The 19,509-nt window shown below is 42.3% G+C and overlaps 1 pseudogene; it reads right to left on the reverse strand.

Moving 5' to 3' along the window:
- Positions 1–28: 28 nt before the first annotated feature.
- LOC139835728 (uncharacterized) lies at positions 29–18,617 on the reverse strand (annotated as a pseudogene).
- Positions 18,618–19,509: the final 892 nt, after the last annotated feature.

The following is a 19,509-nucleotide window of genomic DNA, read 5'->3' on the forward strand; positions in this document are numbered from 1 at the left end:
CATTGCACGGTGAGGCTGTTTTTAGGCGTCATTTCAGGATGAGCCGGAAGCTCTTCCTGAAAATTGTGTATGCCCTTCGAGAGTACGACTCCTATTTCAGATGCAAGTTGGACTGCACAGGCATGGCAGGGTTTTCCGCCCTCCAAAAGTGCACGGTGGCTATGCGGATGCTGGCATATGGAGCTCCTAGTGATTCTACCGATGACTATCTTCGGACGGCGGAGTCCACCGCCCTTGATTGTTTCTACCGGTTCTGCAGGGTGGTGATAGCAGTGTTCGGGGACATCTACTTGAGATCACCCACTGTCGAAGACACTGCTAAGATCATCGATGTCAATGAAGCTCGAGGATTTCCAGGGATGCTTGGAAGCATTGACTGCATGCATTGGAAATGGAAGAACTGTCCGTTTTCCTGGCAGGGAATGTACAAGGGTCACAAAAAAGGTTGCACTGTGATACTTGAGGCAGTGACTACCCATGATCTCTGGATTTGGCACTCGTTTTTTGGTATGCCGGGATCCAACAACGATATCAACGTCTTGCAGTGCTCGCCGATCTTCTCCAATCTTGTTGAGGGTCATGCTCCCTCGGTTAACTTTGTGATCAATGGCCGGCAGTACAACAAGGGATACTATCTTGCATATGGTATCTATCCAAGTGGGCAAAATTTGTGAAGACTATCTCTGGCGCCGTCCTCCCGAAGGAGGTGGCGTTTGTCAAGGAATAAGAAGGTTGCCGAAAGAACGTCGAGCGTGCATTTGGTGTCCTCCAGTAGAGATTTGTTGTAGTCCAGTTCCCCGCTTTGACTTGGTCCAAAGATCAGATGTGGGAGGTGATGAACTGTTGTATGTGCTTACACAACATGATTATCGAGGATGAGCGGAAGTATCTGATGGCGTGTACAGCACACGTCCGTTGGGAACCCCAAGAGGAAGGTATGATGCGCACAGTAGCAAGTTTTCCCTCAGAAAGAAACCAAGGTTTATCGAACCAGGAGGAGCCAAGAAGCACGTTGAAGGTTGATAGGGCAAAGGTGGCCGATCTTTCGATGAGACGTGGATAGATCGATTTGTTGGTGGAGTTCGTGCTTGACGATCCGACTACACGTGCAAAGCTCGTGCGCCAATGCAATCGCTAGGACAATCTCCGGGAGTTACTGATCTTGCGGATGCACGATCAGCCTGACCAGCGAGGGTCTTAATTCCTACCTGAAATCGAGAACAAGTAAGAACTAATAATGCAATCAGAATATTGCAGATATAGATGAAAGCTTTATTGAAAAAGGTGGGATTCCGAATAGTCGGTCTTGTTCTGGGCGTTGGCCTCAAAAGAAGTACACGAGAGTTGCAGCAATGGCTAACTTTTAGTCTAATCAAAATCCGAGTCTAAACGTGACGGCTATGGGGGTATTTAAAGGAGGAAAAGGTGGGGTTTCGGCCAGCCATACATATGGTGGCCGAACCAAACCCTAAAAGGCCTTTCCCCCTTCAATACGGACTTTAAAAAGTGGCTGACTTAATTCCTGCGAAAATGACATGGGCCTGGCCCAAAACTAAAGGTGACGCAGCACCATATTATGCTATGGGCGAATTTATGAAGTGGAAAACTCTATATTTCGTCCATGTCTTCATCTCTTCTTATGGTGGCTTCAAAGTTCTGAAATCTCCACTTGTGGCGTCATCTTCAATCCTCAAATGCTTGCTGCCATCTCCTCCATGCGTGATCATGCTCCAATGCTTGTCCTCCTCCTCCATGCTTGGTCCATCATTCCTAAGAGTAACAAACATATCTGATTTAGGCAGCATCATATTCTCATGTATGTGAGGAATAGTTCCAAGAAACGAAAGTACCTGATAGTTAAGTTGTTTGGCACAAGCTCGAGTGATTGGTCCTTGTATTTGTGTGGCTGTAGGTACAGCGGTTGTATCAAGAGATGGGATGTCCTCATCATGCCCCCCTTCTTGAATTGAAGTCGTCCTCGACGAAAGCTCCTCTTGTTCACCAAAGTAAGGCTTCAAATCTGCAATGTTAAATGTAGGACTAACCGTACCCAATTATGCAGGAAGCTCAAGTTTATATGCATTATCATTTATTTTCTCTAACACCTTAAAAGGACCAGCAGCGCGTGGCATTAGTTTAGACTTGCGCAATTCAGGAAAACGATCTTTGCGCAAATGCAACCAAACAAGATCACCAACATCAAACACAACATGCTTTCTTCCTCTATCCCCAGCAATTTTATACTTAGCATTCATGCGTGCTATGTTGTCTTTAGTAGTCTCATGCAATTTTAGTATCAATTCAGCGCGGTCTGTAGCATCCAAATTATTTTGCACAGAAGATGGTAAAGGCAACAAATCAATAGGTGCACGTGGTACAAATCCATAAACAATCTCAAATGGGCACATCTTAGTGGTAGAATGCAGCGAACGATTGTAAGAAAATTCAACATGAGGTAAACATTCTTCCCACAATTTTAAGTTCTGCTTCAAAACAGCCCGCCACATAGTAGACAAAGTTCTATTTACTACTTCAGTTTGTCCATCAGTTTGGGGATGACATGTAGTACTAAACAGCAATTTAGTCCCCAACTTAGCCCATAAACATCTCCAAAAGTGGCTAAGAAACTTAGTATCACGATCAGAAACAATAGTATTTGGCACACCATGTAAACGCACAATTTCACGAAAGAACAAATCAGCAACATGTGTAGCATCATCAGTTTTGTGACATGGAATGAAGTGTGCCATCTTAGAAAACCTATCCACAACAACAAAGATACTATCCCTCCCCTTCTGTGTACGAGGCAAACCCAAAACGAAATCCATAGAAATATCCTCCCAAGGTACACTAGGAACAGGAAGAGGCATATATAAACCATGTGGATTAAGTCGAGACTTAGCTTTTTGACATGTAGTGCAGCGTGCCACAAATCTCTCAACATCTCGACGCATACGTGGCCAAAAGAAGTGTGCAACAAGTACATCCTCCGTCTTCTTCACACCAAAGTGTCCCATCAATCCTCCTCCATGCGCCTCCTGCAACAACAAAAGACGAACGGAACCATCTGGGATGCATAGCTTGTTAGCACGGAACACAAATCCATCATTGAGGACGAATTTGTTTCATGTTCTATTATCTTTACAATTCAGCAACACATCTTTAAAATCAGCATCATGCAAGTATTGTTCCTTTATGGTTTCTAATCCAAAAATCTTGAAGTCAAGTTGAGATAGCATAGTATATCGGCACGACAAAGCATCAGCAATAACATTATCTTTACCCTTTTTGTGTTTGATAACATAAGGAAAAGACTCAATAAACTCAACCCACTTTGCATGGCGACGATTCAACTTAGCTTGACTACGAATATGCTTCAAAGATTCATGATCAGAATGTATAACAAATTCTTTCGGTCATAAATAATGTTGCCAAGTTTCTAATGTCCGAACCAGCGCATATAATTCTTTATCATAAGTAGAATAGTTCAGACTAGGCCCACTCAATTTTTCACTAAAATATGCAACAGGTTTACCCTCTTGTAATAACACACCTCCCAAACCAATTCCACTAGCATCACATTCAAGCTCAAAAGTCTTATTAAAATCGGGAATTTGGAGTAATGGAGCATGTGTTAACTTATCTTTCAGAATCATGAAGGCGTCTTGTTGTGCATCGCCCTAAACAAAGGGCACATCCTTCTTTGTAAGCTCATTCAGCGGCGCAGCAATGGATCCAAAATCTTTCACAAAGCGCCTATAGAAACCAGCGAGGCCAAGAAAGCTCCTCACTTGTGTGACCGTCTTTGGCTGCGGCCAACTCTCAATTGCCTCAATCTTGGCTGGATCAACTTCAATTCCCTGCGCAGTAACAACATAGACAAGAAACGCAACTCGATTGGTGCAAAAGATGCACTTCTCAAGATTACCATACAAACGTGCATCACGTAAAGCAGTGAAAACAGCACGTAAATGATCCAAATGTTCCTCCAAAGATTTGCTATAAATCAGAATATCATCAAAGTATACCACCACAAAACGTCCAATAAAAGCACGTAAAACTTCGTTCATTAGTCTCATGAAAGTACTAGGTGCATTAGTTAAACCAAAAGGCATTACTAACCACTCATATAAGCCGAACTTAGTTTTAAACGCTGTTTTCCATTCATCTCCTAATTGCATACGAATCTGGTGGTAACCACTACGCAAATCAATTTTAGAGAACATAATAGAACCACTCAATTCATCAAGCATATCATCTAAACGAGGTATAGGATGACGGTATCGAATGGTAATATTATTAATAGATCTACAATCAGTACACATGCGTGAAGAACCATCCTTCTTAGGTACCAAGATAATAGGCACAACACATGGACTAAGAGACTCACGAATGTAACCTTTATCTTGAAGAACCTGAATTTGTCGCTGAATCTCTTTCGTCTCTTCAGGATTGGTACGATATGGTGCACGGTTGGGCAGTGAAGCTCCTGGAATCAAGTCAATCTGGTGTTCTATCCCACAAATAGGTGGCAGTCCAGGTGGAACATCTTGTGGGAACACATCAATGAATTCCTGCAAAAAGTTAGCAACCGCAGGTGGCAAAGAAGGAGGCATATCCTCAAATGAAAACAGAACTTCTTTGCAAATAATAGCATAGCATTGAGTAGTGTTCACATCAAGTTCAGCAATATCAGATTTGCTAGCAAGCAAACAAGGATTCTTCAAACGAATTTCAGTAGCATGGTTTGAATCAGATTTAGTATTAGTCTTATGTGGCACAAAATCTGCAGCAACAATCTGATTTTCACTCTTATTTTTCTCCTTGCTTTTTACTCTACTAGCTCTAGCAAGATCATCTTTTAGTATTTGTTCAGGAGTCATAGGTTTGAGACCAATTTTCTTTCCATCATGCATAAGAGAATACTGATTAGTTCTACCATTATGAACAGATTCTCTATCAAATTGCCAAGGTCTACCAAGTAACAAAGAACATGCTTGCATAGGTACAACATCACAATCAACAAAATCAGAATATGTACCAATAGTAAAATGCACACGTGTAGTTCTTGTTACCTTGACCTTCCGAGAGCTCTCAAACCATTGAATGTAGTATGGATGTGTGCGCTGTCTTGTAGAGAGAGAAAGCTTCTCCACCATGTCAACACTAGCCAGATTATTGCAGCTCCCTCCATCAATGATGATCCTTATGGCTCGCTCTTTTACAACGCCTCTTGTTTGAAAAAGAGTGTGGCGTTGATCATGCTCAGTTTTGCTCAATTGCACGCTCAACACACGCTGTGCAACTAAGCTCCTGTACTGATCAGCAGTGTCAGCTTCCATTACCTCCATCTCTCTCTCAGAATCAGAATTGGCGCCATCACGTGCAGCAATAAGGGCCAAAGTGTCCTCATCAAAGTCACTTGCAGAATCATATTCTCCATCTTCACGCACCAACATCACACGCTTGGTTCTGCATTCTCTCTCTATGTGTCCAAATCCCAAGCATTTGCGACATTGTATGTCGCGCGTCTTCCCCGTGGAGGCCATCGAAGAGGAACTCCGAGGAGGACCAGTAGATGGTGGTGGCGTAGCAGCAGGTGGTGCTCGTGATGCAGGGGCGGTGTACTTGGAGGTAGTAGGAGCTGGTGCAGTACCACGAGATGGTGGCGCTGATTGTCGTGGAGACCATGATGATGTACGACCTGCAGAAACATTAGCTCTTCTCCATGGTGGTTGGCGATCCTGCACTTCACGTTCAGCTTTGCAAGCAAGATGAAACAAGCGAGTAATAGTGTTGTACTCCTTATAATCTAAAATATGCTGAATCTCTTTATTCAAACCACCAAAGAAACGTGCAAGCATAGCCTCATTATCCTCTACAATACCACAACGAATCATGCCAGTTTGCAATTCTTGATAATAATCTTCTACAGAATTTTTTCCTTGTTCTAAGCGAGACAATTTTTTTAGCAAATCACGTTGATAATATGGAGGAACAAAACGTGTACGCATAGCAAGTTTTAACCCAACCCATGTAGCAGGAATATTTGCTGGATGTGCTCTACAATATTCAGACCACCAAATAGAAGCAAAATCTTTAAACTCACAAGTAGCAGCACTAACACGCAAGTGATCAGGGTATTTTAAACATGCAAAGCGTTGTTCTACCTCCAATTCCCATGTAAGATATGCATCAGGATTATATCTACCCTCAAATGGAGGAATATTCAGTTTCAGCTTAGCAACATGATCATCATCATTACGTACCAGCCGTGGAGGTGGGCGAGCGTTGCGGTGCAGTTGTCGTGGGCGACCAGGTGCAGGTTGTTCGACTTCCTCACCGTCCAGCACGTTCTCCTCGACCTGCTCGTCCCCATCCCCGTCATAGTCTTCGTATCCTTCATCAGAAGGCGCGTCAGGTGCGGCTGCAGCAGCAGGAGCGGTACCCGTAGGCACATCCGCACGAGGAACGCGGCGCGCGCGTCGTCGCCCGGTGTCGCGAGGTGGCGGCAACCGCGTCAAGAGCTCCTGGAACTTGGCGTCGAGCTTGGAGTTGAAAGCTGTCTCGAGGCCATCCAACTTGTCCAGCGCGTCAGTGAGTTTAGCGTCAACATCACTAATGCGCGCATCAACGTCGCGTCCATGTCCGCCCGAAAGGTGGGTGAAGTGAGCATGCAACTGCTCAGGCGTCATCTTGGCCGGGTCAACAGCGGCCGGATCAACAGGTCCTGACATGGTTAGTACACAAAAAGCACAAATGTATATGCCTACAAACTACGGAATATGGTGGTTCACGCGCAATTCGTCAAGCAAAATACAAAGCTCTTACAAGTTCTTACCAAACAGGAGGAAGGCGATGTAACAACCAGCAAGGATCAGCGTCTCCAAAGATTGCCAAAGCGATTACCAGGTGTCGACACAGTGCACGTGGAGACAATATGTAGAGCTGTAGGAAGGCTAATATGGTAGCAACACAGCAATTGTCAAAACAGCAATGCAATATTGAAAGTATGCTCAACGACGGTACTGTGCTGGTCCTAGGCTAGACCGTACTAGAGACGCGAGCCTAAAACACTAACGAGGTCACGGCGCGGCACACAAGCAACCAGCAGTGATGAGGTGGCGATGACGTGGCGACGAGAGGTGCGAAAAATCACTATGATCGCAAGTGTCTCAAACTAATCCCCAAGGTCTAAAAACAGTATAGCCTCAGAAATTTTTTTTGTCGATATTTCGGAGGTGCTCCGGAAAGCGCGCAGGTGCCAAAAAATGTCGGTATAATGGCCAGTGGCGAAAAGTGATCGCCAAGGTGAAAAACCAATGTAGCCAGAAAATTTTTTCGGAAGCGTTTCCAGACTTTTTTTTTTTTTGCTCTCCTTCTAAATCTTTACTGGCGGCCGAAACTTATCTCACGGAAATTTTTTCTACAGCACAGGTGGAAATTAGAAGGCAACAGCTATTAAGGAAAACAGGAAAACCTTAGTCTACACTGACTCTGTCGCGGCAGAGAAACAGCACAAATCCGTGTCGCGGTAGGACACAGGGTATATGGCAGATGTATATGTCTGTGGCGGAAACGATCTGGTGGGTATATATGGAAGTGGCGGAAGTATATGGTGGGTGTATCTGGCAGTGGCGGAAGTATATATGGTGGTGGTGGCGGTGATCTGCGTATGGTGCAAGCGGCGGCGGCGGCGTGACTAATGTGACCAGAACTCGAAACTCTAAAGGAACTAGACGCTAAGACCAGCAACTCGACACGAAGATGCAGTCACAAATTCAACTATGCAAAACTGAAAAGACAATGCAAGGCGTGGCAGGGGGTTTATGGGAGATATGATCTGAACCCTAACTGTATGTTTTTTTGGCTTTTTCGTGGTTTATGGGTATGATGGCAGATGCAATCTACACTAGGAAAACAGTAAAATCTCACTGAGCAACCTGAAATCTGATACCACTTGATAGGGCAAAGGTGGCCGATCTTTCGATGAGACGTGGATAGATCGATTTGTTGGTGGAGGTCGTGCTTGACGATCCGACTACACGTGCAAAGCTCGTGCGCCAATGCAATCGCTAGGACAATCTCCGGGAGTTACTGATCTTGCGGATGCACGATCAGCCTGACCAGCGAGGGTCTTAATTCCTACCTGAAATCGAGAACAAGTAAGAACTAATAATGCAATCAGAATATTGCGGATATAGATGAAAGCTTTATTGAAAAAGGTGGGATTCCGAATAGTCGGTCTTGTTCTGGGCGTTGGCCTCAAAAGAAGTACACGAGAGTTGCAGCAATGGCTAACTTTTAGTCTAATCAAAATCCGAGTCTAAACGTGACGGCTATGGGGGTATTTAAAGGAGGAAAAGGTGGGGTTTCGGCCAGCCATACATATGGTGGCCGAACCAAACCCTAAAAGGCCTTTCCCCCTTCAATACGGACTTTAAAAAGTGGCTGACTTAATTCCTGCGAAAATGACATGGGCCTGGCCCAAAACTAAAGGTGACGCAACACCATATTATGCTATGGGCGGATTTATGAAGTGGAAAACTCTATATTTCGTCCATGTCTTCATCTCTTCTTATGGTGGCTTCAAAGTTCTGAAATCTCCACTTGTGGCGTCATCTTCAATCCTCAAATGCTTGCTGCCATCTCCTCCATGCGTGATCATGCTCCAATGCTTGTCCTCCTCCTCCATGCTTGGTCCATCATTCCTAAGAGTAACAAACATATCTGATTTAGGCAGCATCATATTCTCATGTATGTGAGGAATAGTTCCAAGAAACGAAAGTACCTGATAGTTAAGTTGTTTGGCACGAGCTCGAGTGATTGGTCCTTGTATTTGTGTGGCTGTAGGTACAGCGGTTGTATCAAGAGATGGGATGTCCTCGTCAAAGGTTGTTGGTGGCGGGATGTAGTGCGGCGCAACACCAGGGATTCCGGCGCCAACGTGGAACCTGCACAACACAACCAAAGTACTTTGCCCCAACGAAACAGTGAGGTTGTCAATCTCACCGGCTTGCTGTAACAAAGGATTAGATGTATAGTGTGGATGATGATTGTTTGCAGAAAACAGTAAAGCAAGTATTGCAGTAGATTGTATTCGATGTAAAAGAATGGACCGGGGTCCACAGTTCACTAGAGGTGTCTCTCCCATAAGATAAATAGCATGTTGGGTGAACAAATTACAGTCGGGCAATTGACAAATAGAGAGGGCATGACAATGCACATACATGATACGATGAGTATTGTGAGATTTAATTGGGCATTACGACAAAGTACATAGACCGATATCCAGCATGCATCTATGCCTAAAAAGTCCACATTCAGGTTATCATCCGAACCCCTTCCAGTATTAAGTTGCAAACAACAGACAATTGCATTAAGTATGGTGCGTAATGTAATCAATAACTACATCCTCGGACATAGCATCAATGTTTTATCCCTAGTGGCAACAGCACATCCACAACCTTAGAACTTTCTCACACCGTCCTGCATTTAATGGAGGCATGAACTCACTATCGAGCATAAATACTCCCTCTTGGAGTTAAGAGTAAAAACTTGGCCAGAGCCTCTACTAATAACGGAGAGCATGCAAGATCATAAACAACACATAGGTAATAGATTGATAATCAACATAACATAGCATTCTCTATCCATCGGATCCCGACAAACACAACATATAGCATTATAGATAGATGATCTTGATCATGTTAGGCAGCTCACAAGATCCGACAATGAAGCACATAAGGAGAAGACGACCATCTAGCTACTGCTATGGACCCATAGTCCAGGGGTGAACTACTCACTCATCACTCCGGAGGCGACCATGGCGGTGAAGAGTCCTCCGGGAGATGATTCCCCTCTCCGGCAGGGTGCCGGCGGCGATCTCCAGAATCCCCCGAGATGGGATTGGCGGCGGCGGCGTCTCAGTAAGGTTTTCCGTATCGTGGCTCTCGGTACTGGGGGTTTCGCGACGAAGGCTTTAAGTAGGCGGAAGGGCAACGCGGGGGGCCACACGAGGGCCCCACACACCAGGGCCGCGCGGCCAGGACCTGGGTCGCGCTGCCCTGTTATGGCGGCGCCTCGTGGCCCCACTTCCTTTCCCCCTCGGTCTTCTGGAAGCTTCGTGCAAAAATAGGACCCTGGGCGTTGATTTCGTCCAATTCCGAGAATATTTCCTTTGTAGGATTTCTGAAACCAAAAACAGCAGAAAACAGCAACTGGCTCTTCGGCATCTCGTTAATAGGTTAGTGCCGGAAAATGCATAAATACGACATATAATGTGTATAAAACATGTAGATATCATCAATAATGTGGCATGGAACATAAGAAATTATCGATACGTCGGAGACGTATCAGCATCCCCAAGCTTAGTTCCTGCTCATCCCGAGCAGGTAAACGATAACAAAGATAATTTCTGGAGTGACATGCCATCATAACCTTGATCATACTATTGTAAGCATATGTAATGAATGCAGCGATCAAAACAATGGTAATGACATGAGTAAACAAATGAATCATAAAGCAAAGACTTTTCATGAATAGTACTTCAAGACAAGCATCAATAAGTCTTGCATAAGAGTTAACTCATAAAGCAATAAATCAAAGTAAAGGTATTGAAGCAACACAAAGGAAGATTAAGTTTCAGCGGTTGCTTTCAACTTGTAACATGTATATCTCATGGATAATTGTCAATATAGAGTAATATAACAAGTGCAATATGCAAGTATGTAGGAATCAATGCACAGTTCACACAAGTGTTTGCTTCTTGAGGTGGAGAGAGATAGGTGAACTGACTCAACATAAAATTAAAAGAAAGGTCCTTCAAAGAGGAAAGCATCGATTGCTATATTTGTGCTAGAGCTTTGGTTTTGAAAACATGAAACAATTTTGTCAACGGTAGTAATAAAGCATATGTATCATGTAAATTATATCTTACAAGTTGCAAGCCTCATGCATAGTGTACTAATAGTGCCCGCACCTTGTCCTAATTAGCTTGGGTTAACACGGATTATCATTGCATAACATATGTTTCAACCAAGTGTCACAAAGGGGTACCTCTATGCCGCCTGTACAAGGGTCTAAGGAGAAAGTTCGCATTGGATTTCTCGCTTTTGATCATTCTTCAACTTAGACACCCATACCGGGACAACATAGACAACAGATAATGGACTCCTCTTTTAATGCTTAAGCATTCAACAACAGATAATATTCTCATAAGAGATTGAGGTTTTATGTCCAAACTGAAACTTCCACCATGATTCATGGCTTTAGTTAGCGGCCCAATGTTCTTCTCTAACAGTATGCATACTCAAACCATTTGATTGTGAAAACCGCCCTTACTTCAGACAAGACGAACATGCATAGCAACTCACATGATATTCAACAAAGAGTTGATGGCGTCCCCAGGAACATGGTTATCGCTCAACAAGCAACTTAATAAGAGATAAAGTGCATAAGTACATATTCAATACCACAATAGTTTTTAAGGCTATTTTGTCCCATGAGCTATATATTGCAAAGGCGAATGATGGAAATTTAAAGGTAGCACTCAAGCAATTTACTTTGAAATGGCGGAGAAATACCATGTAGTAGGTAGGTATGGTGGACACAAATGGCATAGTGGTTGGCTCAAGGATTTTGGATGCATGAGAAGTATTCCCTCTCGATACAAGGTTTAGGCTAGCAAGGTTGTTTGAAACAAACACAAGGATGAACCGGTGCAGCAAAACTCACATAAAAGACATATTGTAAACATTATAAGACTCTACACCGTCTTCCTTGTTGTTCAAAACTCAATACTAGAAATTATCTAGACTTTAGAGAGACCAAATATGCAAACCAAATTTTAGCAAGCTCTATGTATTTCTTCATTAATGGGTGCAAAGTATATGATGCAAGAGCTTAAACATGAGCACAACAATTGCCAAGTATTTCAAGACATTTTAGAATTACTACATGTAGCATTTCCCGATTCCAACCATATAACAATTTAACGAAGAAGATTCAACCTTCGCCATGAATACTATGAGTAAAGCCTAAGGACATATTTATCCATATGCAACAACGGAGCATGTCTCTCTCCCACACAATGAATGCTAGGATCCATTTTATTCAAACAAAAGCAAAAAACAAAAACAAACAGACACTCCAAGCAAAGCACATAAGATGTGACTGAATAAAAATATAGTTTCAGGGGAGGAACCTGATAATGTTGTCGATGAAGAAGGGGATGCCTTGGGCATCCCCAAGCTTAGACGCTTGAGTCTTCTTAAAATATGCAGGGGTGAACCACCGGGACATCCCCAAGCTTAGAGCTTTCACTCTCCTTGGTCATATTGCATCATTTCCCTCTCTTGATCCTTGAAAACTTCCTCCACACCAAACTCAAAACAACTCATTAGAGGGTTAGTGCACAATAAAAATTTGCATGTTCAGAGGTGACATAATCATTCTTAAGACTTCTGGACATTGCACAAAGCTACTGGACATTAATGGATCAAAGAAATTCATCCATCATAGCAAAAGAGGCAATGCGGAATAAAAGGCAGAATCTGTCAAAACAGAACAGTTCGTAAAGACGAATTTTAAAGTGGTACCAGACTTGCTCAAATGAAAATGCCCAAATTGAATGAAAGTTACGTACATATCTGAGGATCACTCACGTAAATTGGCATAATTTTCTGAGTTACCTACAGATAATTAGACCCAGATTCGTGACAGCAAAGAAATCTGTTTCTGCGCAGTAATCCAAATCTAGTATGAACCTTACTATCAACGACTTTACTTGGCACAACAATGCACAAAACTAAGATAAGGAGAGGTTGCTACAGTAGTAAACAACTTCCAAGACTCAAATATAAAATAAAGGTACTGTAGTAAAAACATGGGTTGTCTCCCATAAGCGCTTTTCTTTAACGCCTTTCAGCTAGGCGCAGAAAGTGTGTATCAAGTGTTATCAAGAGACGAAGCATCAACATCACAATTTGTTCTAATAATAGAATCAAAAGGTAACTTCATTCTCTTTCTAGGGAAGTGTTCCATACCTTTCTTGAGAGGAAATTGATATTTAATATTACCTTCCTTCATATCAATGATAGCTCCAACAGTTCGAAGAAAAGGTCTTCCCAATATAATGGGGCAAGATGCATTGCATTCAATATCCAAGACAACAAAATCAACGGGGACAAGGTTATTGTTAACCATAATACGAACATTATCAATCCTCCCCAAAGGTTTCTTTTTAGCATTATCAGCAAGATTAACATCCAAATAACAATTTTTCAATGGTGGCAAGTCAAGCATATCATAGATTTTCTTAGGCATAACGGAAATACTTGCACCAAGATCACATAAAGCATTACAATCAAAGTTATTGACCTTCATCTTAATGATGGGCTCCCAACCATCCTCTAGCTTCCTAGGAATAGAAGTTTCAAGTTTTAGTTTCTCCTCTCTAGCTTTTATGAGAGCATTTGTAATATGTTTTGTGAAAGCCAAATTTATAGCACTAGCATTAGGACTCTTAGCAAGTTTTTGTAAGAACTTTATAACTTCAGAGATGTGGCAATCATCAAAATCCAAATCATTATAATCTACAGCAATGGGATCATCATCCCCAATGTTGGAAAAAATTTCAGCAGTTTATCACAGTGCGATTTAAAGATTTTAGCAGTTTCCGGCAGTTTTGCAGGCTTTGCATTAGAAGTGGAAACATTGCCAACACCAATTCTTTCACCATTATTAGTAATAGGTGCAGCAACATGTGGAGCATTAGCATTGCTAGTGGTGGTAATAGTCCAAACTTTAGCTACATTATTCTCTTTAGCTAGTTTTTCATTTTCTTCTATTTCCCACCTAGCATGCAATTCGGCCATCAATCTCATATTCTCATTAATTCTAACTTGGATGGAATTTGCTGTAGTAACAATTTTATTTTCAATATCCTTATTAGGCATAACTTTCGATTTCAAAAGATCAACATCAGAGGCAAGACTATCAACCTTAGAAGCAAGAATATCAATTTTATTGAGCTTTTCCTCAATAGATTTGTTAAAAGCAGTTTGTGTACTAATAAATTCTTTAAGCATGGCTTCAAGACCAGGGGGTACACTCCTATTATTGTTGTAAAAATTCCCATAAGAATTACCATAACCATTACTATTATTATAAGGATATGGCCTATAGTTATTACTAGAATTGTTCCGATAAGCATTGTTGTTGAAATTATTATTTTTAATGAAGTTTACATCAACATGTTCTTCTTGGGAACCCAATGAAACTAATGAAACATTATTAGGATCAACATTAGTCCTATCATTCACAAGCATAGACATAATAGCATCAATCTTATCACTCAAGGAAGAGGTTTCTTCGACAGAATTTACCTTCTTACCTTGTGGAACTCTTTCCGTGTGCCATTCAGAGTAATTAATCATCATATTATCAAGAAGCTTTGTCGCCACCCCCAAGGTGATGGACATAAAGGTACCTCCAGCAGCTGAATCCAATAGGTTTCGCGAAGAAAAATTTAGTCCTGCATAGAAGGTTTGGATGATCATCCAAGTAGTCAGTCCATGGGTTGGGCAATTCTTTACCAAAGATTTCATTCTCCCCCATGCTTGAGCAACATGTTCATTATCTAATTGCTTAAAATTCATTATGCTACTTCTCAAAGATATAATTTTAGCGGGAGGATAATATCTACCAATAAAAGCATCCTTACATTTAGTCCATGAATCAATACTATTCTTAGGCAAAGATAGCAACCAATCTTTAGTTCTTCCTCTTAATGAGAAAGGAAACAATTTCAATTTTATAATGTCACCATCTACATCCTTATACTTTTGCATTTCACATAATTCAACAAAATTATTAAGATGGGCAGCAGCATCATCAGAACTAACACCAGAAAATTGCTCTCTCATAACAAGATTCAAGAAAGGTGTTTAATTTCAAAGAATTCTGCTGTAGTAGCAGGTGGAGCAATAGGTGTGCATAGGAAATCATTATTATTAGTGTTTGTGAAGTCACACAACTTAGTGTTTTCAGGAGTATTCATTTTAACAGTAGTAAATAAAGCAAACTAGATAAAGTAAATGCAAGTAACTAATTTTTTTGTGTTTTTAATATAGAGAGCAAGACAGTAAATAAAGTAAAGCTAGCAACTAATTTTTTGTGTTTTGTTTAAGTGCAGCAAACAAAATAGTAAATAAAGTAAAGCAAGACAAAAACAAAGTAAAGAGATTGGATTGTGGAGACTCCCCTTGCAGCGTGTCTTGATCTCCCCGGCAACGGCGCCAGAAAAAATGCTTGATGGTGTGTACAGCACACGTCCGTTGGGAACCCCAAGAGGAAGGTATGATGCGCACAGTAGCAAGTTTTCCCTCAGAAAGAAACCAAGGTTTATCGAACCAGGAGGAGCCAAGAAGCACGTTGAAGGTTGTTGGTGGCGGGATGTAGTGCGGCGCAACACCAGGGATTCCGACGCCAACGTGGAACCTGCACAACACAACCAAAGTACTTTGCCCCAACGAAACAGTGAGGTTGTCAATCTCACCGGCTTGCTGTAACAAAGGATTAGATGTATAGTGTGGATGATGATTGTTTACAGAAAACAGTAAAGCAAGTATTGCAGTAGATTGTATTCAATGTAAAAGAATGGACCGGGGTCCACAGTTTACTAGAGGTGTCCCTCCCATAAGATAAATAGCATGTTGGGTGAACAAATTACAGTCGGGCAATTGACAAATAGAGAGGGCATGACAATGCACATACATGATACGATGAGTATTGTGAGATTTAATTGGGCATTACGACAAAGTACATAGACCGCTATCCAGCATGCATCTATGCCTAAAAAGTCCACTTTCAGGTTATCATCCGAACCCCTTCCAGTATTAAGTTGCAAACAACAGACAATTGCATTAAGTATGGTGCGTAATGTAATCAATAACTACATCCTCGGACATAGCATCAATGTTTTATCCCTAGTGGCAACAACACATCCACAACCTTAGAACTTTCTGTCACTGTCCCAGATTTAATGGAGGCATGAACCCACTATCGAGCATAAATACTCCCTCTTGGAGTTAAGAGTAAAAATTTGGCCAGAGCCTCTACTAATAACGGAGAGCATGCAAGATCATAAACAACACATAGGTAATAGATTGATAATCAACATAACATAGTATTCTCTATCCATCGGATCCCGACAAACACAACATATAGCATTATAGATAGATGATCTTGATCATGTTAGGCAGCTCACAAGATCAGACAATGAAGCACATAAGGAGAAGACGACCATCTAGCTACTGCTATGGACCCATAGTCCAGGGGTGAACTACTCACTCATCACTCCGGAGGCGACCATGGCGGTGAAGAGTCCTCCGGGAAATGATTCCCCTCTCCGGCAGGGTGCCGGAGGCGATCTCCAGAATCCCCCGAGATGGGATTGGCGGCGGCGGTGTCTCAGTAAGGTTTTCCGTATCGTGGCTCTCGGTACTGGGGGTTTCGCGACGAAGGCTTTAAGTAGGCGGAAGGGCAACGCGGGGGGCCACACGAGGGCCCCACACACCAGGGCCGCGTGGCCAGGACCTGGGCCGCGCTGCCCTGTTATGGCGGCGCCTCGTGGCCCCACTTCCTTTCCCCCTCGGTCTTCTGGAAGCTTCGTGCAAAAATAGGACCCTGGGCGTTGATTTCGTCCAATTCCGAGAATATTTCCTTTGTAGGATTTCTGAAACCAAAAACAGCAGAAAACAGCAGCTGGCTCTTCGGCATCTCGTTAATAGGTTAGTGCCGGAAAATGCATAAATACGACATATAATGTGTATAAAACATGTAGATATCATCAATAATGTGGCATGGAACATAAAAAATTATCGATACGTCGGAGACGTATCAGTATCCGGTTCCTCTGAGCGAACAAGCTGCACCATATGACAGAGAGGGTCCTCTTGCACAACCTAACCACCAGGTGTCGGCGTCGTGGGCTGCGTTCATCGCTATGCGACAGGAGATTCGAGACTCCACAATGCATCAACAGCTGCAGGATGATGGTGGAGCACATATGGCTTCGAGGCAACACCAACCAGTTTCCATTTGATTTATTTGAAAACTTGTCTTGTTTTGTTGAACTGTAACGTTTATTTGTAAAAATAAGCCAAATGTTGGTAAAACTGGTCAAATTCGCTGAATTATACAGGAAATTTGGCATCCAGGAACGTTTTTCTCTAAAAAACACTGAACCCCGGGTGTCTACCGGGGAGACGGCTGAAACTTCGGCGCTTCCCGAGCCAAACTTTCGTCCAGTCCGACGCTAAATAGTGCCGAATTTCGGCCCTGGGAGCCCCAACGGCTGGAGGTGCTCTTACTACCTATAGACCGAAACTCTTTGTACTCACGCAAGCCCTAACATGTTTTTTTTAACGGAGGCAGAAGTCGGTTAGTTAAGAAGAGGTCTTTACATGAAAGTACAGGTAAAATACACGGGGCTAATCTCTCAGCATCAAATCACCCAAATGTTGTGCTTCTGTAACCCAAAGGCGAGCCTCTTTCTTGATCATATTTGCCAGGAGGCCTAACATGTTTTTTATATGGAGTCATCAAAATACAATATAGTCTCCGTTGTGGCATTACAACGACTGTACAAAGAACTCATAATAATAATAAAAAGTGGAATAAGTGGCACTAACCTGATATCCATATTTAGATATATATGAGGAACTTATTAGTAATAATGAGTATATCAATTTTGGCATGTTTTATATGAATATGTTAATCACTTGAAGCTATAGACAGAGACCAACATTAGCAGTTAGTATTCAAAAGTAAGTTCTCCAACCAGGTAAGACAGATTACTTCAATAGTGATAGCAAAGAGCTCAAAGTTTTGCGGTTCTTAAAATAAGCCAAAAATCAAAGTGAGGAAAAAAAAACAACACTCGAGACATATACATTTAAGAAAATCATCTTTTATCCTCAAAAAGATCTCGAAAACTGGAAGATACATCAACCTCATGTATCAAAAGGTAACCAAAGATGTGCATGCTAAATCATCAAAACTTAATTGGTTTCTCCAACCTAGCATAAGGCATGCAGTCGCCTCCAAAGATTTCTCGGAATTGAAGGATAGGACTGGTCATATCAAGTTGGCGTACCAAACTTATCGGACTTAGCAGCCCTCTCAAATACATCGACGATGGCACCATAATAAGATCTTTTGAGGTTTACATACCCTTGGCCTGCGACCACATGATCAATTCTACTGGAAGAGAGCATAAATTCAATGCAAGCATCTTTGAGCTTGTTGCAATGATGCTGGTCAGCTAGAGCTAAAATATGGATGCCAGATTCTCAACATAAGACTCTTGCAAAGCATGCCTTCACATATCATTTTCATCGTTTCCATTGCATACTTATCTGGAGCAACAAGTGCTTAACCATTTCCTTTTTCTCATCTTCATCAAGATCGTCCATGGAAGGCATCAAATCGGTGTAGATAAAGCGAAGAAATGCCTTGAAAACAGAAGGCTGCATGTCCTCGCCGGTTATGTCCTGCCTCCCTTTGTCCCCTATCGGCCAATAGAACTCGGAGTCGAAGATAGGCGACCACATTGCAAGAACAATCTTATGTGTAGAAAATACCTCTCATTGACACTGAAAGCCCGTCAGCTCCTTTCTTCTCCGTCGGCAATTTTGCAAGATTATCATGTTAGAGATGTATAGACCTCCTTTCTTGTATATCCTAGTGTATGAGAGGCTTCATGCATAGTGTCACACATGTACATGTTTTGGTCTTTAACCTCTGTGAATGATAGTTGCTCATTTCTAACATGGTATCGAAGCTTAGGTTAGACTCCTCACACGTAGCATCTCTGTGTTGCTCTACGCCACCGCTGAATGTTGCTCCGTTCGGTGTGCTGCTTCTTCTTCCTTCTTGTGGTCATTTTCTTCCTGGTGCTTGTCAGCTGCTACTGGTCCTGCCCCATTTAGGCTTGTCGCTGCCGTGATTCGGCTGGCCACCACTGCATCTCGCCCGGCCGCCGCCACGCCTCGCCTAGCCGCCATCATTCCCAGCTTGCCCAGCCAACACCGCGTCTTGCTCAGCTACTACAGATCCTGACCGGCTGGCCCCTAGCCCCAATCCGGCTGGCTATTGTTGGAGATATGTCGGAGAGGCAATAATAAACTTATCATTATAATATTGTTGTATTTATGATAAATTTTTATTTCTCGTGCTATAATTGTATTAACCGGAAACGCTAATACATGTGTGTTTTATAAACAAATCAGAGTCCTTAGTAAGCCTCTTGTTTAACTAGCTCGCCGATTAAATAACGATCAAGGTTTCCTAATGATGAATATTGGATGTTGTTAACAACGGGGACATGCCATAGGAGAATGATACGGTGGACACACACCCAATGTAATCATAGCACTAAGATCAAGTCATTAAGTTCATTTTATTATATCTCTCAAACATGAAGTAACATAATCCTTAGACCAT

This window comes from Lolium perenne, chromosome 2 (genome assembly GCF_019359855.2).
Source record: "Lolium perenne isolate Kyuss_39 chromosome 2, Kyuss_2.0, whole genome shotgun sequence".
Taxonomy (NCBI): domain Eukaryota; kingdom Viridiplantae; phylum Streptophyta; class Magnoliopsida; order Poales; family Poaceae; genus Lolium; species Lolium perenne.